This window comes from Sceloporus occidentalis, unplaced genomic scaffold (assembly GCF_023333645.1).
Source record: "Sceloporus occidentalis isolate IW3139 unplaced genomic scaffold, rSceOcc1.0.p SCAF_3, whole genome shotgun sequence".
Taxonomy (NCBI): domain Eukaryota; kingdom Metazoa; phylum Chordata; class Lepidosauria; order Squamata; family Phrynosomatidae; genus Sceloporus; species Sceloporus occidentalis.
The window spans coordinates 24,452,320-24,480,284 of record NW_028316983.1 but is presented as its reverse complement, the minus strand read 5'-3'; the positions used below and the strand labels follow the sequence as shown (position 1 = coordinate 24,480,284).

Genomic DNA, 27,965 nt, shown 5'->3' with positions numbered 1-27,965 from the left:
AGCATGGAGTGCAAACATGCGAATTCCCGTCCACCCAAAAAGACAAAGGTGCAAATATCAGCACGGAATGTCATGCTCTCCATTTTTTGGGACTGTCATAGAATCATAGAGTTGGAAGAGACCACCAGGGCCATCCAGTCCAACTCCCTGTCCATCCAGCCTCTGTTTAAAGACCTCTAAGGAAAGAGACTCCACTACACTCCGAGGGAGTTTGTCCTAGTCTCTGAAGCAGCAGAAAACAAGCTTGCTCGCTCCTCAATGTGACATCCCTTTAAGTATTTAAACAGGGCTATCATATCACCTCTTAACCTTCTCTTTTCCCTAAGTCGTTCCTCATGTCGTGGAGTCATTCTCACATCTTGCAAAGGGACAAACCATCACTGGAACATACTACAGCAATCTTCTGGACAAGTTGTGAGATGCTCTGAAAAAGGAACGTTGGGTACTTACCGTGACACGTTCATTTCCTGCAGAGAAGGGTCCTGGCATCCTGTAATCTGGGTTTAGCTCCTCCTATTTGCTCCTGTAGGCAGGGACAATAAACAAAAGACCGGCCCCTATATAGGGAGGAGCTAGCCCCCCTGAGCCTCAGTCAATAACAAGCCAAGCGACTAGAAAGGTACTCAAGGAATTGAACTTTAGTAACATCAGCTAAGGGTTAACTAGAACACCTTAGAAAAAACTAGTCCAAGAACAAACAAGAACTCAGAAAAACCAATCCAGCAACAAGAAGAAGAACAAGGCAGGTCCACCAACAGGCAGGCAGGGTCGGAGGCCGCAGGCAGCACCCGGGTGGGCAGGATGCCAGGACCCTTCTCTGCAGGAAATGAACGTGTCACGGTAAGTACCCAACGTTCCTTTTCCCAGCAGAGAGGGTCCTGTCCTCCTGTAATCTGGGATTTACAAAAGCCCTCTCGAAATGGGAGGGAGGTGCTGCTAGGAGACTGTGGCCCTCGACACAATCTGTTGGAGGAACCTCCTTTCAAATGACGCCTCTGCGGACTGAGACACGTCCAGTTTGTAATGTCTTATGAAGGTCGAAGGTGACTTCCCTGTGGCCACCCTGCAAATATCTGACAGGGAGGCGCTAGTGGTCAAGGCCACAGAGGTAGATGCACTCCTGGTTGAGTGCACCATCAACCCCTCGGGTGGAGTGAGATCAAGAGTTCAGTAGCTCTTTTGAATACAAGACCTGATCCACCTACTCAGAGTCGAGGCTGGTACCTTGCACCCCAAAGAGCCCAGGCGAAAGGAAAAGAACATCTCAGATGACCTTAAGGTTGAAGTCCTCTTGATGTAGATTTTGAGGGCTCTGCACACATCCAATGTGTGCCAGGTCTTTTCCAAGTCCTTCTTAGGATCAGGGCAGAATGAAGGCAGGAGAATGTCCTGTGACACCTGAAAGGCTGAGTTGACCCTAGGCACAAAGGTAGGGTCTGGACGAAGGCACACTGAGACAGGCCTAAAAATACACAAGTCTTTACGTACCGACAGGGCCCCAGCTCTGACACCCATCTGGCGGAAGTAATGGCCATGAGGAAGATGGCCTTGAGGGAGAGGTGTTTGAGGGAGGCCTCCCGAAGGGACTGGATCGGCCCAACCGTCAGCGCCTTTAAGACCGTGTTTACGTCCCAAGATGGAAAATGATGTCTGGTGGGCAGGCCCTGTTGGAAAACTCCCCTCAACAGCCTCTTAATGTGAGGATGGCTGCCATTCTAGCTGCTCTCGTATGGAGCAGAAATGACGTGATGGCAGACACCTGCCTTATAACCATGTTGGGTCAAGTCCCTTCTTAATATCCTCTTGGATGGACTATAGCAGGTCAGCCACTGAAAAACCTGAAGCAGTTGATGAGAACTTGCCTAAGCAGTGGATTATGTGATCAATCAGAATAGAACCTGATCTAATCAGGACCTATGGCAGCTTCCAGCCTATCACTGATCACCTTGTCAACTGGTTATAGCAATGAAGGTGATATTAAGGTGATTTCATTTGTAGTAATTAAGACTTACCACTCTGAAAGAGGAATGTTAATGTCTGACCTACAATTAAAATTTCAAAACAATGTGCAGTTCTTTACTGGAACATCTGTGAACCTGTGTAAAATAAGACTAATCCCATGGTTAGGCAAAGAAGACACTGGATTAACCTTTATCCCGCAGACATTGGCGAGTCCATGCAGAAGCATAGATGCACTCTGTGTTAACAGGGCATGTGGTCAGAATTAAGTCTGATTTCTTTTGAGGATGAACTTGTCTAGAGACTTCAAAAATCACCCCAACTCCATGTAGCAGACTATCATCAACCTGTATGAAGACTGAGGGTTCTCCCGGCTAAATGAACTGCTGATTAAGGAGTCATGAAATGGGAACAGGGGGCTTGGCAAGGATAGCCCTCTGGTATCTAATTTCGAGGAGAGAATTTTCTCCACAAAAGGGATCTGTCAAAGGAACACAAACCTAAATTTAAAATAGTATAGTGGGCCCTCGATATGGAGTTGGATTTAGGACTTTGCATGGATACCAAATCCATGGAAGCTCAAGGCACATAAAATATAATCGCATAGTAAAACGGAGTCTCCTATAGAAAATAGTAAAATCATAGTTTGCTGTGTTGTATTTTTGTTTTGTTTGTTTTTTGGAATATATATATATATATATATATATATATATATATATATATATATAAGCTGTGGGCATATAGGTGGCTGGTGTAAGTCTCTATATGGAGCTGTATGGTATATTAAATCTGAGCGTTTTTGCTAGCAGAAAACAAGGCATAGGCACTAGGAAGTCCGTTTTTCCAGCCCCAAAAGGTAGTAAACAATGGTGTTGTTTGGACCAGACCATGCCATGAAAACCCAATCAGGGATAAGACACTCACCCACACAGCAGCTAACCTTATAACCATAAAATCATAGAATCATGGAGTTGGATGAGACCACAAGGGCCATCAAGTCCAACCCCCTGCCATGCAGGAAATCACAATCAAAGCATGCCCAACAATATGCAAAGGAATCTTGCAGCACCCTGAGACCACTAAAGAAAAGAGATTAGCAGCATGAACCTTCATGGCCTTGAGCCCAATTCATCATATGCATGATAGATCCTGTTACAATAGGCTTTGCAAGCCAGGCAGCAGTTGAATGGCAAGCCCATCAGCAGGCATTCTTACTTAAAATTTAACAATCTAGACAAGGTAAGAGGTAATTGTGATTTTTGTGGCAGACCCCTCAGGGCTCTGTATGATGTCTGAATGGGATTTGAAGCAACCCCTTAGTAGAGAAACCTGATTATATTGTTTTAAAACACTCATGGAGGAAGGGGAGTTCCTCCCCCCATGGAGAGGAGTCTGTCTGTTTGTTTTTGATAAGAATTTTTCTTAACCCCCTGTATTAGTGAGAACCATCTCATGGAAGAAACTGTGTTGCTGTTGTTGTTTTTTAGTTTCTTCCCTTTAACAGACATCTCTCCAAGAAAGAAGGGAAGGCAAGGGGAGCCACATCTTTTGAGGCTAGCTGACTGAGGTTCACTGTGTTTTATAACAGGAACATAATCCTTTTGCCACTAAAATGGAGTTTGGTTGGTCACCTTAATCCAATATATCTATCACCTCATATGAGATGTTTTTACCAAAGATCCTCAATGCATGTAAGCATTAGAGGTCTGCTGAGTGACCAGAGACCTTCTCCTTGCTTGAGTCACCCTGTTTATTAGCATTTAAATGAATCTATATTGTTAAAGCTTATGCTCTTAATGAGAAGTGCTATGGCTGATAACAGTTTGCACAAAGGAGGTAGAACCATGTGCTCATCCTATGTCTTTGGCTGTTCCACCTAAGGCAAAAAAGGCTCTGGACCTAATGGAGACAGTGATGGAGGCTCATGAGGAGGCAAGAAAAGTCATCATGTGGCTTTTATGGCTAGCCCCTCCCTTGAAGAATTAGTTTCTAGGCATCTTCTCTGGCCTGGAAAAAGGAGAGGGGGGCAAGCAGAAACAGCACAACTAAAACCTCATGGGCTAACAGTAATAAAATGAACAGCAGAAAGGTTAACCAGTATCTCTTGTAAATCTGAGCCCACAGCCCTGTTGATGTGGGGGCTCTCCCCTCCTTTATTTGCCCCATCAAGGGAGGCTGCCTGGGCAGTGGCTTATTCCAAGCACTGAGGAAACTGCTCTTAAGTTAGCAGTGACTGAAGACCATTGCTAATCATGGGTAGATAGCTGCATATGGCCTGTAGTGTAGCCCTGATACTCACAGGGCATTTTGTTTTATTTATGTTTAAAACAGCCCCAACTTCAGGCTGGGGTTTACAGCTTAGCCCTTTTAATTTCAGGCAGGCTCTATAGTAACCTGGCTGCATGATAGAAGCTAGCTTGGTCCTCAACTCCCTCCCACTTGCATAGGTAGCTGGGAAGGGCAGAGGGACTACTGTGGGACATGGCTCTACATTTACCTGAGGTAAGTCTGTGTCCCGAGAAAGGATAATCTCTGATGGAAAGGAGAGGCCAAGCGCTCAAGCTTCTCTCTCAAGAGCGACATGGTTTGGGGCAGCCAAACACAATTGGGGATGAAGGGAACTCTCCACCCATGATATCCACAAATGGTTTACCCCTTTTTGTTGTTGTAATTTTTTGGGGAGGGAACACAGGAGGATTTGTATCCATGTGGTCTCTCAAAGAATCCCTGGGTTGGAAGAGACCCCAAGGGCCATCCAGTCCAACCCTATTCTGCCATGCAGGAATTCTCAATCAAATCATTCCCAATAGATGGCCCTCCAGCCTCTATTTAGAAGTGGGTGGCAGAGGCCATGCTCTCTCTGGGGTGGACATGAAGCCATTTTGTGCTTTTTGTGGGATGCTCTGTGGCAGCCAAAAAAGACCATTTTAGAGTTGGAAGCTTCAGCTCCTGCTGGGCCAAGTCCAGCTTCCTTTAGAGCCATGTGTCTGTGCAACACAGAGGAGGAATCCTCTGCCTCCTTACACACCATCTCATTATAAGAATTCAAAAGGAATGTGCAGGAGCCCTGGCAACACCACCATGTGTTTCCCAGTCTGCAAAATGATCCCCCACACCTGTTAGGGTCCTGGGTGCCATTGGGGCCAGAGATGGGAAGGAAGGGGGAGACCAAGGGTTAATGCCCCCATCTGCCCTCCTGGCAGAGTCCCAAACCTTATGCTAGGCATAGTGCCTGCAATGGCCATGGCAGAGGCCTCATGGCAATGCCTGCTCTGAGCGAGGGCATTAGATCTGGCAAAGGCTCTTTGGTGGCTAGAGAGAGAGGGCCCCTGGTACTCACCGTTCTCCTGTGACTTCTGGCTGGCTTGCCTCTCTGACCTTGGCCATTTCAGGCTGGGCAGAGGTGATGCAGAGAAATCCTTTGCCATGGCTTTTGGCTGGCCTGTCCTCTGAACTCTGGCTGGGCAGAGATGCTGAGGAGGGAAGTCTCCATGACTTCTGGCCAGTTTCCTCACTGATCCCTGGCCTTAAACAGGCTGGGCAGAGGTGGTGCAGAGAAATCCTTTGCCATGGCTTTGGCTGGCCTGTCCTCTGAACTCTGGCTGGGCAGAGATGCTGAGGAGGGAAGTTTCCATGACTTCTGGCCAGTTTCCTCACTGATCCCTGGCCTTAAACAGGCTGGGCAGAGGTGATGTGGAGAAACAGAGACATGGAGGGGAAACCCCTCACCATCTCTTCCCACGGCTCCCATGTGCTGCAATGCTGTTTGCAGAGATCTCCTGTGCTCCCACCATGAAAGGGGGCAGCTTTGGAGGAGAGGGAGAGTCATTGGCAAAGCCAAGACCTTTCTCCAATCCTGGGAGCCCTTGCCATTTTAAGTCTTCTTCATGCTTCCAAGGCTGTAGTAAAGAAGCTGCAGAGCAACAGCAAACACATCCCAATGGGTCTCCCTCTGAAGCCAGCTCCCTCTGTTGAGCTGGCAGACCCTGAGCCTAGGGAAGCCTGGGTTAAGGATGGCCCTTCACCCATGCTCTCAGGGTCCTCTGCCATAGCCACCACCAAAGAAGGGGGGAAAGGCAGGAGAGAGGAGAAGAAGGGAAGGAAAAACTTCGCTGGCTCGAAGAGAACATCCTGCTAGGAGCTTAGGCAGGAACAAGACTGAGGCTCAGGGGGGCTAGCTCCTCCCTATATAGGGGCCGGTCTTTTGTTTATTGTCCCTGCCTACAGGAGCAAATAGGAGGAGCTAAACCCAGATTACAGGAGGACAGGACCCTCTCTGCTGGGAAAAGAAGCGTCACAAATGAACACTCTCCAGAGACATTCATCTCGTAGCTGACAATGCACCAGCTCACTCATCTGAAGTTGCAGTTATAAGCAAAGCAAGGGCATGTGGCTTTGAGATTTTGAAGCATCCACCTTATTCTCCCAACCTCATACCCCACTGACTTTTTCTTGTTCCTAGAAATGAAAAATGTGTTGCAGGGTCGCTGATTTGGCAACACAAATGAATTCATTCATGAAGGGGAAGAATGGTTTAAGGCAGGGGTCGGCAATCTACGGCCCACGGGCCGGATAGCCCGGTCCTGCAGCCGATTGCTGCTCCCGCTGCAGCCTGGGCACCGCTCCGGGCGCCTCACTGCCATCCTCCTCCTCCACCGCGCATGGCTGGAGGAAGAGGAGGGCAGCGAGGTCTGGGGTGGAGGAGGCGAAGGTGGAGGCGATGCCTCCTGCGCGCAGCTGCGCCACCTTCCCCGCCTCCCCGCGGCCTCCAGCTTCCCTCTTGGCCTCCGTGGAGGGCAGCCTCCGCGGAGGCCGAAAAGGAGTGCGCGGGGCCGCCGGCTTCCCACTCAGCCTCAGTGGAAGGCAGCCTCCGCGGAGGCTAAGAAGGAGCGCATGGGGCTGGGAAAGAGGGAAGGCCTCCAGTGCTGGCGCCCCTGCCGGCTCTTTCCCTGCCTCTCACGGGGCTGGGCCCCTCAGGGGCTGGGAAAGAGGGGAGGCCTCCAGTGCTGGCCCACCCCCGGAGGGTGGAAGCTCCGCCCCTGGCGTGCGGCACCACCCCCGGACTGTGGAAGCCCCACCCCCCGGCTTCGGCCCCCGTTATCTGAGGGACAGCAACCCGGCCCCCGGGTCAAAAAGGTTGCCTACCCCTGGTTTAAGGTGCGATCTGCAGACTTCTACAATAACGATATCTGGATGGTTAAGAAACACTGGGAAAAATGTGTAAATCTGGATGGTGACTACGTAGAGAAAAGCTAACAACTACAAATCAAAACAAACTTTCTGTCAATTTTTTAAAAGGTGTTAACTAAAACGTTATGATACTCCCTTGTATTTTTATTTTAGTCAAAGTACCTGGCCAAACATCATGGTGTTGTTTTTTTTAAAACCGGATATGTCTTACGTTCACCAAATATAGAAATTACAGTTGGCAATAGCGTAGGCCAGTGATGGTGAACCTTTTGAAGGCTGAGTGCCCAAACTGCAACCCAAAACCCACTTATTTATTACAAAGTGCCGTGTCCCTCTGGGTTTCTAGTAACAAACTCTGGCAAACTCTGTGCTGGGGCAACAGCACATGTGCCCACAGAGAGGGCTCTGAGTGCCACCTCTGGAACGCGTGCCATAGGTTCGCCATCACTGGTGTAGGCAATCTTATATGTGAAAAATAATTTAAGTGCAGACAGGTCTACAGTAAACTGTAGTACTGTATACTCAGAAAGTGAAGTGAGACACCTGGAGAAATAGGGAAGAATAAATAAAATGGAAAGGAAGAAAATTAACCAGCGGAACAAAAGAGTGATGATAGAAAGTAAGAACAGGTAACAGTGATGGTAAATGGGTGGATGATAAGATTGAAGCAAATGAAAGGTTAGGTAAAGTGATCAAGACATCACATGACAAAGTTGTGAAAATGTGCCCAAACAACAGTAATGCTATTTACAATTCAGTCACCTCTTTCCTCAACCCTAGGCACATGTCTTGTTTACATCATGTTTAGACTACTGTAACTCAATCTACATGGAAGCGGTTAGGAAACTTCAGCGAGTTCAGAAACCTAACTGGGGCTAGTTATAGGGAACATATAACTCCATTGTTGGTAGTTAGCAGTTTCTTTCCAGGCACAATTCAAACTGCTGGTCATGACCTATAAAGTCCTATATGTCTCAAGTCCAGACAAGCCAAAAGGCTGTATCTCCTCCATATGAACACTGGCAGGAAAAGACGTCTTTATTCAAGAAGGCTTTTAATAATATTTGTGTCAAGAAGGCTTTTATACAGGATGTGTTCTCCAGTTATGTTTTTAAAAAACTTTTGTATGTTGTATGTAATTTTATACTGGTTTTACCTATATGATTTTAATTGTTTTTAATTTTTTATTATAAAATTTTAAAAATGATTTATCTGTGAACTGCCTTGAGTCCCTTTCTCAGAGAAAGGTGACACAGACATGAAATGAAATAAAGGAGAGCCTCTGGAAAGTCCTCCCCAATAATATATACTATAGAGCTACACAGATCAGAGCTTCATCCTTTATGCAACTGCTTGCAGTCTCTCAAGGCCTCCAAGCCCATCCTTGAAATTCTTCAGTCCACCTCTACACTGTGGGACAAGACAATATCAGACTGACTCATAGTCATATCTTACAAGTTCACACGTATCAATTAGAGAAAAGGTTGAAAAAATGCTGAAGGTCCAAAATACACTGCAAAAATAATCCAGTTTGAGACTGTTTTAACTGCCCTGGCTCAGTGCTAGGGCACCAGAGCTATCTGACCGAGGCAATTAAATGTTTCGTAAAACTAGTTTCCAGAATTCCCTAGCATTGAGTCAATGCAGTTAAAGTGGTCTCAAAATGGATTACTCCTGCAGTGTGTTTTTGACTGAAGTAGTGCCATTAATGCTAAGACACAAAATGTGTTACTGCAAGACCAATTTGTGTTTCCTGGATCTAAGATGTTTCAAAATCCAAAATTTCACTTTGATCCAAGTTTGCCTGAAAGCTTTTACTACACACAACTTCACATAGCAGGATTAAGGAGGGCCTTAGGCTTAGATCTTGGAAATCTAATGTATACGGAGAGCTAGATGGATTCATTATCTATTAAACTCTGTCCAGGAAAGTGGCAGTCTGTCCTCAAGCTGCTTGTACTTAGCTGTGGCTCAGTGATAGAGCATAATGCAGAAGTAGCTAGGTTTAATCCCTACATTCTCTAATTACAGAGTTACAAGTTAACAGTGACAGGGTAAAAATAAATAAATTGGACAACTGCATTTGGAGCAAATGATAGTGGACTAGTTGAATCATGATCTGACAAAGCAGCTTCATATGCTCCTCCCAATTTGCAGTGTTCTATACATTATCTATTGCATCTGGTTATGTATTAACGTGATACATGCTAGGCTTTTGAAGCAAATTTATGATGTATCTATTTTCAAATTCAAGCCACCTTCAAATAATGGACAGCTAGTGCTCTTTTCACAGATATAGTCTGCTCTCCGTATACGTAGACTTGCCATACATTGGGGGGGGGGGGGGTGTGACGTTGGCAGAGGAGGAGGAAGTGGCAGGGATGAGGAGGAGGAGGAGGGAGAAGGAGAACGAGGGAGAGCGGAGAAACGGTGACAGGGGTAGACAGCAGCAGTGACAGGGGTAGAAGAAGAGGGGGAGGAGGCAGGGAAGAGGAGGAAGAAGAGGTAAACCCCCCCACTGCCTGTGTGGACAGGGGCAAAGTGTCATTGTCCTCAATGGTGGTGCGTCCATGTGGCCGCGCCACCATTGAGTGCTATGGTACTTGAGCATACATGGATTTTGGTATCCACGGGGGGAGTCTAGAGCGGATCCTCTGCGGATACCAAGGACCCACTGTACATAAGTATTAAAGCAGAGCACAAAGGTGTACAGAACAGAAAAAATGCATACAAATTTGCACAAAAAGATCTGATGAAATTAGCAAACAAACAAAAAAAAAAACCCTAGGTTAATTAAGAGTTGAAATACATGGACCAAATAAAGTGGTTTCAAATCACTTTGAAGGCAGGGTGTTTAATGATACACACCTTGAAAGCAGGCAGAAACCAGATTAAAGCTGCGCTCCAGGACTTAAAAACACACCAGTGCAGGCATGCATTTAAAAAGGACAGAGCCAGTGTACCTAAGCGGTTGGGGCAGCAATGCAAAAAAGTGAAAGTGGATGCAATTACTGTGCGCACCAATGAATGTAATTACTGTGCGCACTTTGTTTACGTGATGGATCCATTCCGGACTCCCCCGCATAAAACAAATATTGCCTATGCTCGAGCCCCATTTAAATGAATGGGGCTTGTGCATGCAGTGGCAAGCGTGTGCCATGGGACGCGCCACCCCTCCCTCCCCACGTGGCTTTCAGCGTATTCTGAAAACCATGTAAAGTGCACCCACGTATCACACAGGCGCACCGTACAACATATACAACCCAAACAGATCAAGAGGGCGCATGCAGGGAGGGTCTCCATGATTGTGGTTTGCCAGTGTTTTACTGGGCACACCGAGGCTATGATGCCCTGCACTAGTGGAGGAACACAGGTGCAACTGTGTGGCTGATCTACAAGCATGGCATCTTGTCAGCAGGCCATCACCAGCTGTGTGTTTATGCGATGGTGAACATGGATGGTGGGGTGGTGACAAAAATAATTACCCAGCAGCATGGCTTGACGCCACACTATGCATTTGGCCCATGCACATTCGGGCTGCCTTGGGAGTGGCCTGTGTGAACAGCAAGGTTTCGAACCACTATCAAGAAAAGCAGATTTGAGCTGCTTTTTCCTGACCATCTGTTCTACTCCCATGCTGCATTGTCTGAAATTTCTGGAGCAAGTAGTTTATTTATTTTATTCTAATTGTGATCACCCTAGTTTCAGTCAATTGGAATAAAAAACCCTTTTAAGCCAAGGCTCAGCTTCTTAGTTCTTGCAAAATGCTGGCCCAGTAAGGCAAGCAGGGCATTGCTCTCTCCAGGCTCAGGCCCCAGGGTCCAATCAAATTATTCCTACCTGCCTCTGGGCTTGTTGTAAGGGCCATACAATTCCTTTACTACAACAGATCCATTAATTGCTTCTGTTTCAGTTTGGGCACAATCTACCATTTATGACCCATAAAGCCCTTACATTCACATATCTAACAGACCCTTATCTTCCCACAGGAGCCTGTTCAGGCCCTGAGATTATCAGACATCCTTCTCTCAGTCCCACCACCTTCACCAACACTGCTAGTGGGTATGTAAGACAGGGCCTTCTCAGTGGCTGTCCCTATGCTGTAGAATTTCTTTCCAAGGGGGGCTGGAATGGCCCCCTCCTTGCTCTCCTTCTGTTGGCAAGAAAATACTTTAATTTTGGCAGGCTTTTGAGAATTGAAGGTTTTCAAAGAAAGGGCTTTTAAGAAGGTGCTATACTGTTCTTTTAAAATTGCTTTTTTTCTATTTCATTGTCTGTTTTAAAATGTTTAAAATAGTTCATTTTTAGTTTTGGGAAAAACTTGAGGTAAAAATGAAGTTCACAATCACCGCCACCACTACCACCAAACCATGATGTAGCATTTGCCATTAGTTTCCTTCATCTCTTAGTCTTGCCTTTACAAAACTCAGAAGATATGACCCATAAAAGGCTGTTAGACATAAAGATTTTTTACCCCTTAAAGGTACAAGAGTGCCTTCAGTACTTCTATCGTTTTAAAAAAACAATGGTCCAAAATACATCGCAGAAATAATCCAAGACTGTTTTAACTACCCGGGTTCAGAGCTAGGGAATTCTGGGAACTGTAGTTGATTGTGGCACTTGAGCTCTCTGACTGAGAAAGTTAAATATCTCACCAAACTACCATGTCCAGAATTCCCAAGCATTGATCCAGGGCAGTTAAGACAATCTCAAAGTGGATTATTTCTGCAGTGGGTTTTGGAGCAATGGGGAAGGAGGCACAACTGGGGTTGGAATGGAAGACTGACTCAGTCAGTGGCTTCTTATGGAATAACTGGCCTAGAGATGCAGCAGTGGCTTCTGCCCCAAGCTGATCTTGTTTGTATCTGGGCTGGATGGATGGATAAACTGCTACTGCCTTAATTTTAGTTTTGCACTGATGCTGGGAAAAGTTCTTGTATTGCAACTCCACTTTGACAGGAAGGCAAGCAGACATATTTCTTTGTTTTTTTTTATTGTGAATTTCAGGGACTCAGACAGAGGGAAATTCCATCTTTTCTCTAGTGCTACTGCACTAGGACTCATGTCATGTGCACAGTTTACTTGGCTTGTTATTTAGGCAGAGTGGCAGGAGACAGGAGTGTGGGGGTATGTCTTTCTGTTTTTCTTGAACTTCATACGGAGAAAAGTTCAGAAGCAACAACAGTACAGCCCTGAAGTCACAACCGATTATGTGAATAAATAATCTTCCTATGAACAGGAATTAATGTATTTAAAATTGGAGCCAAAAGACTGTGTTAATTTGTGCTACGATGACTTGCGAGACAATGTAACTAATTTTATACTGTATAATTTTATACAAGCTGTACTGTATTTTAGATACTCATTCTCTCCTTAGTCTATTCTCTATACTTATAAACAGAGCATATTAAGTTTTCCCAAATGTGTTGATGTATGTGGGCTCGCATGCTAATTTTAGTGATTCTCCCCACTTTTAAAGTAGCATACAAGGCTAATGAACAATGGGTCTGTTGGGGATGGCACAGCAGTACTAACATTTACCAGATAATTTCTCTTCAGCAAGTCTTTTAGTAGGATATGTCACAGAGTAAAGAGGCACTACTACAGAAATAACCGTTTTGAATCAAATCAGTTGATTGGAAAAGAGAAAAAAATGAAATGGGAATAGAGGTGTTTCTGTGTCATTTCAAATATGCAGGAAAATGTATCCACACACAAATGCATAAAGTGAAAAACATACAGAAGGTACTGGCAATGCAAAAAGTTAGAAATTTCAATGGATCTCAAACTCATGCTTATTCCTGTTTCTTCCCTTTCATTTACTAAAAGGAAAAGAGGAAGCCAAGGAGCTTCAATATGGAAAATATGTAATATATGACAGTGGACCTGGTAACTGGAGAAATGCGCACACTACTGTAGACTAGCACCAACTCTTTTTTACCACATCAAATACGCCTGGCACATGGAAATTGATGGTGTTTTATCATGTGTATTGTGTCCTAACATGTTTTATAGTTTATAATTTGTGACTTTACTTCTTTCTCACAACCCGAAACATACAGTGCACCTGTGTCATACGTGGGCTCATCATACGCGGCTTTCAGCATATGTTGAAAGCTGTAGCCAGAGGAGGTAATGGTGCGCGTGTCCATGGCTCACCTTACGCAGTATGGAGCTCACCATAAGTGGTATTTCCCTTAGGCAAACTTAATGGTAAAATAAAAACAAGTGCACTATTAATTTCACAGATTGCTATAGTAAGTAGGATACAAGAACAAACAGGGACCAATACTCATTCAACTCTGGCACACATAGCTTTGTGTGTGAGTGTTTTAAATCCAACATCTCTACCACGACCAGAAAGTCAAAGATTCTTTCAAATTCCAACACAAATGCTGCATCATAAGTAATTCAGGAACAGAGTTTTGAACATTAAATTTGAAAATGAAATTGCTAATAATGAATGTTAGAAACTGGGAGATTACACAGTTGTCAATGACAGGAGTAACTTAAATTCATTACTTTGTGAATTGCCATTAATTCATTTTTTGCTTAATCTATTTGAAAAAGGCCACGGGATTTAAAGAGAATGACATACATGGAAGTTATCACCCCTGACCCCACTTGAGCACATTTTTACTGACTCTTTTCAAAAGTGTTATTTTTGTTGTTTTAATATTACCTTCCACCAACCTAGATCACACACACTCAACACATGCCTTATAATGCTCTATAATACAGTTGGCTGGAAATAGTGGGACTGCAAAATGACTGGAAATGCTCAGGTTAGGAAAGGCTGTCCGAAAGCATGGAATCTCATTCTAAAGCATTTTCAATTATATTTGGTCAGTGATCGGCATCCTTCATGTCTTCACCCCCCTGCCAACACATACCCCATTCATTCATACTTCAAACACCTTGTTGGTTGAAGGTTAATAAGAAGTGATGTTAATGGTTATTAAGGATAGCATGTTTATTTTAGCTACAAATCACTGAGGGCTTTTTACTTGTGAGGCTTGTGAAACCTACTTCTGAGACATGAGAAAAGACAGATTTATCTAGCTGAATCTTTGTACAACTATATCAAACCCCTCAAATCATGTGACTCAGTGAAACAGCAGTGGATGGAAAGCAGAAGGGGAGGTGAGGGAAAATCTCTGACACAGAGAGGGAAAATCCAAGGCAGGAGAAAATGGAAGAAGTGGGATGAAACAATTATTTCACTAAATGATATTCTAGTGCCTAGCTGTAGGCAGAAAAACAGTGAAGCGCTTACAAAATGTTTCACTGTAACACCCCCCCAATAATATACAAACCAGAAAACCAACCCAACAACAATTAGAGAATCAAAAACACTAACAATCCTACCACCACCAAAGAAAGACACAAAAAGCATACTTCGACCTCATTAAGGGAGGAGTTGTCAGCCTTCAGCTTTAAATGGGCTGTTTCTTGGCACACCTGAGGTCCTCCTGCTGAGCAAACCAATCACTTCTTCTCCCTGGGAAACATATTTCAGGTAGCTGTGTTGGCCATGCAGCCAAATGCAACAAAATACAAAATCTACAAAAGAGCTATATGGGTCAGTTTTGTGCAATTTGGTTGGCTCTTTAGATTTTGATATTGCTCTTTTGTGGATTTTGTTGTATTCTTCTCCCTGGACACATTTCATCCCTCCATTCCAGGCAAGGTCTCACCATTTCAATGTTGTCGATAAAGCTAGCCATGACAGGGGAAATCTAACAAATTAATATTAATAAAATTAATATTTTAATGAACACACAAACAATTTTTTCAAACTCTGTTCATGAATTTTTTTGGGGGGGAGGGGGCAGGGGCTTAGTCAAACTCCATTATCTGAATGCAACCCCCAAAACCCTGATACACCAGTTTATAGATGTATTCCTGGTTAAAGAAACTTTGGCGGTTTACAGACCGCCCAAAGGGCGGTCTGCCGCCGCCTTCATTTCCGCTGCCGGGAAGCCTCAGCCTCCAAATGGGGAGGCTTCCTGGCGGCAGAAAAAGAAGCAGCAAAAAGCGTCTTCTTTTTGTGTCATGCTTGTGATGCACGAGTGCGCAAATGGCGTGCTCGTGATGTCGCAAGTGCAGGGGGGACATGCGGACGCTAAGCGTCCGGCACGTAAAAATGGTGGCGTTCGTGTGCATAGGGCGCTGCCATTTTTACGCCCCTATCATGTGCTAGGGGTGAGGCCGGTATGGACACTCGGTCCTCGGCCAACCCCTAGCACGTGATGGGGGCATATTAAAGGCCCGTCTAGAACGGGCCTTTATTAAGGTATAAACAAGACTCTGATTAACACACATACAACCTGCATGCACAAATTCCCCATAGCAACCAAAATGGCAAACAGAAAATTAATGCCTAGAAATTAAGCCAAAATGAGAAAGTGGTTGAAGATTCTCATTAGAAAACGACCTTAAATTACAGTTCCCTGTTCTGGATGTCCACAAGGCTTAAATACCAAAGACTACATTTGAAGGAGAGAGATTATCTTTTTTGGCAATTCCACTGCCTACTGTTAAAGGGGATCACTACTTCTACAGTTTAACCAATTTATCTTGTTTAGAAAACCTACATATCACTAAAGAATAATAAAAAAAAGTGTGAAGAGATCCTATAAGATAGGTTTAAAGCTTTTATCCCAGCAACCACAGGAGGGCATGTAATCAAATACTTCTTGCAAATTCAACATCAAGTGACAATTGGTCACCCAGACAATAAGTTCAAACAAAGTAGCCTGAAAACTACTTCATCCTGCAGTGAGGATGAACAACATCTCTGAATAAGCTCACTAACAAAGCCAAGCAACAAATGAGAAAGTGATTTTCTTCACTCCAGTGTGTTAAGAAGTTATTTATCTACTTTCAGCATCAACAAGCCCTTACTAATAACCTCCCCCCCTCATACCTGAATATTTATAAAAGGCAGAATCACAATCTGAAAGAACCTAGAAAACCATCTACTGTATATACTCGGCTATAGATCGACCTCATGTATATGTTGAGGGCAGGTTCGGGGGCCAAAATTATAGATTTTGATATGACCCTTGGATAAGTTGAGGGCAGAACCTAGGAGCATGTAACAAAGGATGTAAAAGACAAAGCAAAGAAAAACAGTGACAAAGAAGTTACAAATTTCCAGCAGGCATAATTGTTTGTATTCACCCTAAAGGCTGGATGAATGAGGGAATTTGGGTAAATGGTGGCTGTGAATTGTGCGGGGGAGGCAACCAAGCAGCGAGAGGAGTTAAGAAAATGCACGTGCCAAAAAGGATGAAAAGGCAAAACAAAAATCAAAAACAAAAAAGGTGATTATGTTAGGACTAATTATTGGTTTTAACTTTGATGTGATAACTTGTAAGCTGCTCTGATAGCCTTTGTAGCTGGAGCAGGGTATAAATACCCCTAATAAATAAATAAATAACTTTGCTTGATTTTAACCCAGAAAAGCTGAGTAGCATGCACAAATGTCTCATTCACATCCTTCAAAGCCCCATTTCTCTCAGTGCTTCTTGGAGGGGAAGCACCAAAGAGCTGCCACCATCACCATTTTCCCACCCAGGCATTCAAAAAGGTCAGAAGCAGCACTGTGGCAAAGAGAGTAGCAGGGGTCCATTCTTCTTTTAGGTGCTAAACTGAACTCTTGCTTTTCATCACTCTACTCAGAGAAGTCTATGGCTCCTTTTTTGAGAAGTTAAAGTACAGTACTTACATTGACCCGTGGATAATTCAACCCATTTTCTGGGGTCAATTTTTAACTAAAATTTCAAGACTTATACTTGAGTATATACAGTAAATTTGACCAAAAGCAGCAAAGATCACCCATTCAATAAATCATTATGTACCTATTAGACCACACATAGAAAGGTTCCTGAAAAACAGAAAATTTATTTCATTTGCATGAAGATTTAAAATCCTTTATTCAACTTAAAATGAGTTCTCAAAAGCAGGTGTATGTATACATTTGCATGCATGTATCTATTACTCTCTCACTCACACCCATATATATTCCCTCTCTCTCTCTCTCTCTCACACACACACACACACACACACACATACATCTAGGAAGATATATCGATAGCTGTCATTTTAAAAACTTTAATCCCTCATTGGTACCATGAGGGGAGTAGCCCCATGGCAGTATCTTCCAAAACCTCTTCCCCAAACAGTCCCCGCCACAGTTAATGAACTCAGAAAGCATAGTCCATTCATGAGTTCCACACTCCACATCAGTTAGGGGGAGGACATCACTCACACCCTGCCAACTAGGCTCTGTGACAGGCCCAAGTAAATTGTACAGGTAAATATCCAGTCTTTCTCTGGCATGAATTCATTAGACAGGTAAGAATTGAATTTACTGCCTCAATATGTCCCTTCCCACTTGTTTGTCTCATGTGTCTCCCAAGACTCACACCTACCCACCCTTGTCCTTTCCCAACTAGGAACTGTGCAGAAGGTTCCTACATGGCTCCAGTGTACATGTTCCAGGTCTTGCCACCCCCAGCCTGAAGTGGGGTGGCTGTTTCCACCCTGTGCGGTTGAGCGCATAGAACCAGAGCTGGGGTCTGTGCATACTGCAACGGATGACCTGTCTTCCTCCAGGAAACCCTATTGAGAAAGGAGGCAGAGGGTGACTCTCATGAGCTAAGCCCAGCCATGGCCCACTTGTCTCTTGCTGCCTTCTTTCCTTGCTTTCACTTCTCCCATTCTTGCCTCTCAGAGAGGTTCCCAATCTCCCTCTTTTCCATAGTCCTTCCACTTTGCCTCTCCTTCAATCTTTAGGCCTCTGTCATCTTTACCCAGCCAGCTTTCCTTAGGGTCTTCCGTATTCCTATCACTGATGCTGTTCTCCCTCCTCACTATCTTGGCCATTACTCTTCCTCTCTCTTCTTCTCCTTTAAACAGCCTTCTCCCTGATGGCCTCTCTCTCCTTGCAGCAGCTGTTGCCTATTTCATGCCCCGGGTAGTGTCAGAAGCATGTGGGTCCCATCTGTGATATCAACCACAGGTATCACGCGCTCCCATAATCCACAATTGATTTTTTTCCATCAAAGAGTTTGGGGGTACACTGTGCAGTGAACCCTGAACTGGCTCACCATATCATATAAATTGTCCAAAAACTCTTAAAACCAATAAACTCAAGAAAGAAGAAATGCTAACTGTTATCAGAGTATTACCTGATCATCCTCATGGATCTAGCCTCTGAAATAGATATTATCTCATGCACAAATTCATTACTTGAAATAAATGCAAAAACATTGGTGATTCAACTAAAAGAGCCTTGCCTGTGCTTGAGCCCCATTCACTTGAATGGGTCTTGTGCATACCCTAACTCTAACCCTGAATGGGATGTGCTGCCCCTTGCGCTCTGCACGCTCCCGCGCGGCTTGACCACATACGCTCAAATCCGCATATGACGCGGGCACCCTGTACCTTCTTATCTATTGTACATCATCCTCAGAAGTCCTGGTGGGCTCAGAGATGATAAACAAATACTTAAATAAAGTTTAAGAAAATAAAAACCAGTCATTTTCTTCCATATTGTGCTAGTATTATATAATTTCTATTGGCTTCTAGTTAGTTGCTAAATTCAATTTGCAGGTTTTTTTTAAAGCTCTCACAGTTTTGGGCCTAAATATCTGAAGTCTTTCCCCATTTGTTCCTACCCATGCCCTGAAATCATTATCAGAGGCTCTACTTCTCAGCCCTCACATACTGGAATTTGATGGGTGGCTACTTGGGAATAGCTTCAAAACTGTGGCATGCCCTTCCTCAACAGGATGCCAGGGAAACACTTTTTTATTCCCCAAAGATTTTTAAAATAGTTGTTCTGTGCTTCAAGTTGTTTCCAACTAATGAAGATCTCACAGGGAGCCTATCACAGGATTTTCCTGGCATGATTTGTTCAGAAGGGGGTTGTCATTACTTTCCTTTGAGACTGAGAGAGTACGACTTGCCCAAAGCCACCCCATGGGTTTCCAGGACTGAGCAGAGATTCAGACCCTAGTATCCCAGAATCCTGGTGAATTACTCAAAGCACTATACACCATGCTAGCCCCCTTTAAATAGGTACAGTGCTAGATTTTTATAATTGCATTCTTCATGCTCTGATCTCAATATGCTGTTCTATAACTTGCTTTAAATTTATGTTTTAAGTGACACTTACTTATTTCTATTGAATTTATGTTATTGTCTCATCACATATGCGGCCCTAAAAGCTGAAGCTCAGATGATTCACAAACATACTGCATATATTCATGTATAAGCCTAGAAATTTTAGTCATAAAATTGACCCCAAAAAACCTGAGTTGACGTATCTATGGGTCAATGTAAGTACTGTACTTTAACTCTTATTAAAAAAAGGAACCATCCCCTGGTGAAAGGCAAGAGTGCAATCTGTCCTAAAAACAATGACCCTCATCTACTCTCTTATCCATCCAGCCTTTAGTGTGAGCAGAAACAGTTAAGCCTGCTGGAATTTTGTAAATTCTTTGGCATTGTTTTCTTTGCTTCATCTTTTAGATCCTTTGTTACATGCACCTAAGTTTTATCCTTGACTTATCCACGGATCATATCAAAAGCCATAATTTTGACCTCATAACCTACCCTCGACTTATACATGAGGTCAACTTATAGTCCAGTATATATGGTAATAAATAAGTATTTTGCATGTTCATTATGATACAGGTAAGGAGAAAATAGTTGGGAGGGGGAAAACAGAATAAACTGACACAGAACATAAAACTTGAAGTTATGCATGCTAATACTATTAACTGGACTGTTTTTGTTTTGTTTGTTTGTTTTTTGAGGCAAAGCCTGTCTACAGTTCCTGCCAGCAGAGAATTTCTAGAGACTGTGGGTGTCAGAACAAGAAACACTGAACTGTAGACATTACTGGCTGGTTAAGAACTGTTTATCACAGCAAGTGCTCCCCTTATACTATTTCCTGTGTTTATCTGAAAACAAATGTTATAATAATCTCCAATGGAAAAGCAATGTAAGAAGCAGTTCAGTTCAGTTCTTAAATGGCAAAAAGCAAGCAAGAGTGAAAAATATCAAGACTAAGATCACCTATCTTCTCCAGCTAATTCAAATTGGTGAACAAGAAGTTAAATCAGCTTACACACATCACTTATTACCAAAAGGATGAATCTTGAAACACTTACATTGTAAATGTATGAACAAACAAAGAAGGTTGTCAATCTAAATACATCAAAATTATTACACTGTAGCATGATGCTCTAAATTGTATGAGTGATGAGGGAGAAACCCAAGCACCTAGGCTTGAGCAGTCTTTTGATTCAGTGTTAAGAATACGGTGGGTTTTAAGTGACTCTATGCTACAAACTTTCTTCAACTGAAGTTCATCCCATCAATTATGTTAAATATCTTCTGCAGTCAGAACATACACACACACACACACACACACACACACACATATATACACATGCACACACGCAGTGGACAGGTTGATTTCACAATAAAACAGATGAATTACAAAATACAGAGTACTACAACATTTGGAGGTCATATCTATCACCTCTGACTGAATCATGCAGTACTCAAAGGTGTTCATTAATCGTACTAGGATATTTATGCTATCACATACATTTGATGAAATTACAACTGCCCATATCTAATTCATAAGTACTATCCGTATCTATCAATTCAGTTATCTAAAGTACTTTTAAAATCCACTCACATAAGTGAGGTTTGTCTTGGCCAGAAACCAAAACAACATCACTGAAATTTCTCTGTATCTGTTATGTGGCAAAAAACAAACAAACAACCCACCCCTGGCTAGAGTGTGTTTATGTGATTTAACTTTTTGCTCCAAATATAGTGTGCATGTGTATATATCATCATTTGTTTTCAATCATCAGTTATAAGGACTATGCTGTTTCATCAGTTTAAATGATAAGACATTATTTTTCACTCTCTTGTATACTGCTGTTATGTGCCTTTAAGTAATTTCTGACTTATGATGATCCTAAGGCGCTATCATAGGGTTTTCTTGGTAAATTTGCTCAAAGAGTATTTGTCACTGCCTTCCCTGGGGCTGTCACTTGCCCAAGGTCACCAAGTGGGTTTCCATGGTTGAGCAGGCATTTGAACCCCGGTCTCCACAGTCATAGTCCAGCCTCAAACTAGTATACCACACTGGTTCTTCTACATACAGAAAGAAATTGCAGTTTCAAATTCAACTCAGTTGCTAAGAGCAGCTGCTATAATTACAGTAAGTCCTAATGATGAAAAAGGTTATGTCAAAAAGTTATTGCCGTCTTCTTATAGATAATGCAATTTCTGAGGCTATTATGACATTATCTCTAAGGGGCTGAACAGACAACTTATGTGCGCCTGCTTGGGGCTGGTTTGGAGGCATAGCGTTTAGATGCACCATGCCAAGCAGGATAGAAGCTGGACCGGCGATTACATGCCAGTCCGCTTCTCTCCTGCTTGGGGGTGTGGCACTTAGACATCACTTTCTCCAGAGCCTTTTCCAAGGGTAAAGCTAGCTCTCTGGGAGAAGGGGTGGCTTCTTTCTGCCCCAAAAAGGAGTGCTCCTCTTTGGGGTGGAATCTGGCTGGATTGGAGCTGGGCACCTGTTTGCCCTAGCCTTGATCCAGCCTAAAAGGGGAGGCTCTAAGTCGCCCATTTTGGGCTGTCTGTATCCCCCCAAAGTTAATAATTTTAGTCAGCTGATCCACCAAGATGCCATTCCAGTCGGAACATACGGAAATTTAGTGAATTCACTGGGATTTTTATTTTTTTAAAAAAACCTACATTGTCTTAGAATAACATGGCCAATAACAAAAATTTTTTAACATAAGCATGGTAATCATACAGGCAATCTCTGAAGTTAACCATTGCTTCTCCAACTGGTGCGAAGAATTAGATTTAGGCCAATGAATTAAAGACAAATTTATTTTAGTAAATTCAGAATCAATTTGATAACGAAATAGGCATTTCATTTTCACCTCACAGAAACAAAGACTGACCATTAGTTATCCAACCTCACTCCAACCTAGCAGTCATAGACATTTCATCTTTGTCTGCTGCTTTGTTTTTGTAAGACTGCAAATGAAGTACCGTATATGCTTGACTATAGATTAATCTCATGTAAAGTCGAAAGCAGGTTTTGTTATGACCTGTGGATAAATCGAAGGTAAAACTTAGGGGCGTGTAACAAAAGATCTAAAGGATGAAGCAAAGGAAAACAATTCCAAACAAGTTACAAAATTCCAGCAGGCATAACTGTGCTCACATCAAAGGGTGGATGAATGAGAGAATAGAATAGGGTCATAGCTTTCAGGATACATTACACTCTTGTATTTCACCAGGGGATGGTTGCTTTTTTAATAAGAGCTAAAGTACATACCTTACATTGGCCTATGGATAAGTCGATTCAGTTTTTTTGGGTTAATTTTTTGTCTACAATTTCTAAACATATACATGATTATATACAGTGCTCCAAGACAGAGTGTGGCAAAAAGGAATACTAAGAAGAGAGAAAGGAAAATTGTCTACAGTACAAATTCTAATATTATCATGTACTTAACCTTTCCAGGACTGCTGGTAATAAGAAAGGCCTCTATGGCCTGAAACTCATGGGCCAAATAAGGCAGCTTCTAGAATTTACATGATGCACACCCCCAAAGTGGCCAGAAGCCACGCTGAGGGAGAGGGAAGTTGGACCTTTAAGGAGCTCCTGCCAGTGGCTGGCTCAGAACTGTGGCGTTGGCCCGCTTCAGTAGCTGGCCCTGTGATCACTGTGGTTCCAGACCTGATCACAGCCAGAGATCGCTCCTTCCAGACCATGCGCTTTGGCCCTATATAGTAGGTGTAGAAAAATCAACGTTATCTACATGTTTTGGACTATATCCCCCACAATTAGTCCCAGACAGCATAGACATCAGTCAGGGATAATGAGCCTTGGGATCAAAAAACATATGGAGGGCAGTAAGTTGTCCTGTTTATATGGGAATAGCTCACAATATTTCAGAACTGTTGTGAATTAAAAAAAATGGGAAGGCATCCAAAACGCATACTGGGCAACAATCCAATTGAAGGTGTGATTATAAGAATGAAAATGTAAATTACTCTAGTCACAAATATGGTCAAATACAGTAATGAGATTTATACCACAGGATATATAGTGGGCCCTTGTTATGGATACTGAAATCTGTGGATGCTCCAGTCCTATTATAAACTGAGTCTCACATATTCAAAATGCTTGGAACCTGAAATGTTTTAGATTTCAGATATTTTTTTTAAAAAATGGAATATTTGCATATACATAATGAAATATCTTGTAGATGAGACCCAAGTCTAAACATGAAATTCATTTATGTTTCACATACACCTCATATAAATAGCCTGAAGGTAATTTTATACATAATATTTAAATATTTTTGTGCATGAAACCAAGTTAGTGTACAATGGACCATCAGAAAACAAAGGTGTCATTATCTAAGTCACCTAGGTGGGTGATTTTGGGGTATTTTGGAATTCTGGATAAGGGGTACTCAACCTGTATATAAATGGTGTAGTAAAATGGTGTCCTTTATATAAAATGACAAAATTAAAGGGGTTTTTTTGGAGGAAGGTTGAGGAGAATATATTAAAGCCATGGATAGTTGAATCCCTGGATACAGAGAGACAACTGTATATGAAGTATCAGCAGGAAAGCTAATGTGGAGCAATTAAAATTTCAAATTCAGGAACATGTACATTAAAACAGAGTCAATTATGTGACTCATTCAAATACCAGTAACCACTATAAGACAAGAAGACAATAATTTCAGAAAAAAAGTGCTTCAACTTCATGGCTTGTTCACATATTTCTGGAAAAGTCTGCTACAAAAATAGCACCCCTTCCTTTCTTTCCACCCAATCAACATGCAAAAGCTGGGGAAAGGGTTTGGTAGGACATCCTTCTAAAGCCTCCAGTTCCTAACTGTACAGGCCTAGGACTTCAATATTCAGTATTCCCCTGAATGATCTCCCCCCATCCATGGCCTTTCCCAGCCATGAGCTTTCTTGGAAACTTCTATAGGATTCTATGATTTAATTTTTGTTGGATTATTATACTATGGTATTGTAAACTACTTCAGGATTTCTGCAGCTGAGAAGTATTTCTAAATAAAATAATAAATTAGCATGTGGCTTGTGAAGTGCAAAATGCCCTCAAAGCTAAAGGCAAAATAGTCTATTGAAACAGTCTTTACAGTTCATCCTCTGTGCAGTTCTCTGGCATATATACAGGGAAGAGCTGTTTGAGGAAAAGGCCATTAACTTGTTTATTGCCTATGAGTACTATTTTGGAACATTGTTTCCTTCTAAATTATTTTATGGTAAAATCATACACTGAAATCTTCATCAATAAGTATTCAGTATTCTAGGGGAAATGTGATTACAATGAATAAAATGCTTTTGTGAATGAGAATAAAAAATAATCCTTTCATAAAAAGCAAAGTATGTAGAGCTTCCAATTTCAGCCTCATTCCTAAATATGATGGAAATTAAATTAGGAAACATTTCAATTGAGTTTCCAAACAGGTGCAATTACATATCTTTTTAAAATGAATTAACTTGCAACTTTTGTAAAGAACAACCTCACTAAGAGGCACTAAGCCATCTGGGCTTTCAATCTTTTACTAACCTGCAAAGGTGGCATCCAAAATTACTATTCTGCTAAAACATGTTTGAAGTTTGCTTGATTCATTTCAGCAAGTCAGGTTATCCTTTTTTCTACACATGCCAGATTATCCCTGCAGAAAAGGAGCACTTAGAGAATCAGCCTAGATTTCAAATAAGTGTTTCTTACAAGAGTACGAATGACATCCAATACCATGTGAGCAGACTTCTGCTTCTAAACAGGACTTCCCTCATCTTTCATCTGGTATTCCAGAAAAATTCCTTGGGCAAGTCCCCCCAACTTACAGAGCAATACGCGGGCCAAGAGGAAGGACAGGAATTACCAACTGACATGATAGATATCACAGGTATGACCAAACAATACCAACTCTGACTTAGGGCCAGAACAGACGGCCCATTAAAGACACCTTCCAGGTATCCTGGGCATGGTGTTTACATGCCGCATGCTCCAATGATGCCTGGAAGCCACCCGGCTGCCTAGATGTGAGCAGCTTTAAGATGCTATGGCAGGTCTGGGAAATGCTGCTCTTTCCTGGCCTAAATAGGTGGGCTGGGTTCAAGGTGGACTCGGGCTGAGGCATGTTTGCCATGGCCCAGTCTGTATTGGGGGGAGGGGGGTTTCAAACCTCCCCTTCGGTTTGTTCTGGTCCTTAATAAGGCTCTTTCCACATACTATATGGGCAAAGAACTTTCATTTGTTACAGAATAAAGACTATCTTCAGGCATTTGATTCATGAATACAATTTAGGGTTTTTCCAAAGAATATTTTCCCAGTAACATGATGACAACACTACTGCAGAATACTGCCTGTGACTCCTCTTATTTCAAATTCCTCTGCCTTCTGCTGCATGGAAAAGAATGAGAGCTACGTTTAGAAATACACCAAATCAAGACAAACTGATTTGTGAAATGATAAATAAGTGTATCTAAATTTGGACAAACCGACAGTTTAGAACTATCCATGTGAATGATAAAAAATAAAGAATGAGAAGAAGCAGAAACCAATGGCAGTGACCATTCAGAAAATCAAACTGATTTAAATTTCATGTCATAAAACTGTCCAATGAATCCGCCATCCTCCCTTTAACCCCACCTTTTGTCCTGGAAGTACTTAAATCTGTGGAAACAATTAAATTCAGATTATACAAGAACTGTTTTGTTTATTGTAATGGTGATGGTTTCTTTGATTTAATACACCCAAACATGGTAATTTTATGTGCAACCATTATGTTGGTAAAATAACAAACTAACTTTAGATCTATGAAAGGAGCTAAATAAATTACATGTCTTTCTATATCCTCCAACATTCCCCCCCCCCCGCAAAAAAGTTTGCACTTTGACTTTGAAATTCCATAGAAGCTATGCCTGTTTTCCTTAGATATGTTAAAAGGACAAAATTGCTGTTGCTGGTGGAGTATAGTTACCCTAAAGAATATTTCTGTGTGGAGATCAAGATTGCTGTTCTTGAGATCAATATAATATTCCCAATTCTACTGACTCAAATCTGTATCTCCATATATTAGCAGCGTTATCTACACCAAGTACTGTAATAAGGTCTGAAAAAATCTACACATCCTGTGAAAAACAGTCTAGAAAGCTTGATAAGGCTAGCAAAAAAACAAGAAGAGCATTCTTCACTGCTCTTTCCTACAAAAAGACAACTGAGCTATGGCTTTACTAAGAATATCCCTGCAATGAAACTTGTATCAGTTGTGCTTGTGCTCATGCTTAGCAGGTTTGATCCAGGGTTGCACAAAACAGAACTTCATGAACAAGATGGAAATGGGAAAGGAAAATTCCACCATTTCACCTTCCTCATGCAGCTCTTAGAAATATGTTCTAAAGACTCTGGAACCCTCCCAAACCATGCATGATCTGACAAAGAGGTATAACAGGACATGGGAAATGTCACTGCACTACACCATTCCCCATTTCTGCTGGATCCCAATTCTTCCACCAACAGAATGCAGCTCAGCATTGAATCATTCTATTTAAACAGTCACATCCACGTTAATAGAGCTTTCCAAGAAAATGAAAATGTGCCTACATTTAAAAATAAACAAACAAAAAAATAGAGCAGACAGCAAAGCAAGAGTAACTGGGGAAATAATAGCCAGAACTCAGAAAAATCTATTCATGTTTAGTTGCAGAAGGAAAGTGGATCTAGAGGTTGTTCCCACAGCTTCACAAAGGAGGGCTCCTCCATTGTCTCTTCAAAGGAGCGGAGCTGCCAAACTCTAAGAAAACCAGTTGTTGTTATTGTTGTATGCCTTCACATCATTTCTGACTTTTGGTGACCCTAAAGTGAACCCATCATGGGGTTTGCTGAAGCTGAGAGTATGTGACTTGCCCAGAGTCACCCAATGGGTACCCATGCCAAGTGAGGATGTGAACCCTGCTCTCCGGAGTCACAGTCCACTATACCATGCTGGCTCATAGCTCACTAAATTGAGATAATTAGTTCCCTACTTAGAAGACACAGGTAGGTCCTATACAGTACATCTGGTGTGTTGATACCAGTTTGGTCATGTAAACAATGAGCAAACCAAAACTACCCATAAAAATAAGTTATCTTGTTTAAACAACTTCCTACTTGCACTGTTTCAATCATAAAGCACTGCAACAACCTTTCCCATATAGGGCCCGCCAGATCCATTGTAGCACTGTACCCATAATCCCCAATCAGCACTGGGGACAATGGGGCTTTGTAGTGCAAACCATCTAGAAGACATTTCACTATAATTTTATTAAAGCATGCTTTAAACTAAGAGTATTATTAATCCATGGCACATTTTAAATAATGGTGAAAGTTAAATGCGTAGGCCAGAATCCTTAGCTTCTCAAAGGGCTTCTACTAGTCTTGAAACTTTTTCTTCCTTAATAGCTGGTCCTTACACAACATTGCAATTTGCTTTGCAGGCCCTCTCAACCTTAAAAGCAAGGGGGTTATGCTTCAAGGGATAAGGGCTGCTGTTGGAAATAAACATCAAAACCCCCTTTGGGCTCAAAATTATTCATGGTTATGTGGTTGTTGCTCAAGACTGAGAAATCTCAAATGCATCAACAAGAATGCATTCTATATCTCAAAAATTGTTAATTTATTATTTTTTCTCTGGTCTGGCTATACCACAAAGAAT

The 27,965-nt window shown here is 42.3% G+C and overlaps 1 protein-coding gene across 5 annotated transcripts in view; it reads right to left on the bottom strand.

The window, feature by feature from the left end:
- The window catches only part of ADNP (activity dependent neuroprotector homeobox), a 64,636-nt gene that overhangs the window by 25,051 nt on the left and 11,620 nt on the right, over positions 1-27,965 (bottom strand). The window lies entirely within an intron of this gene.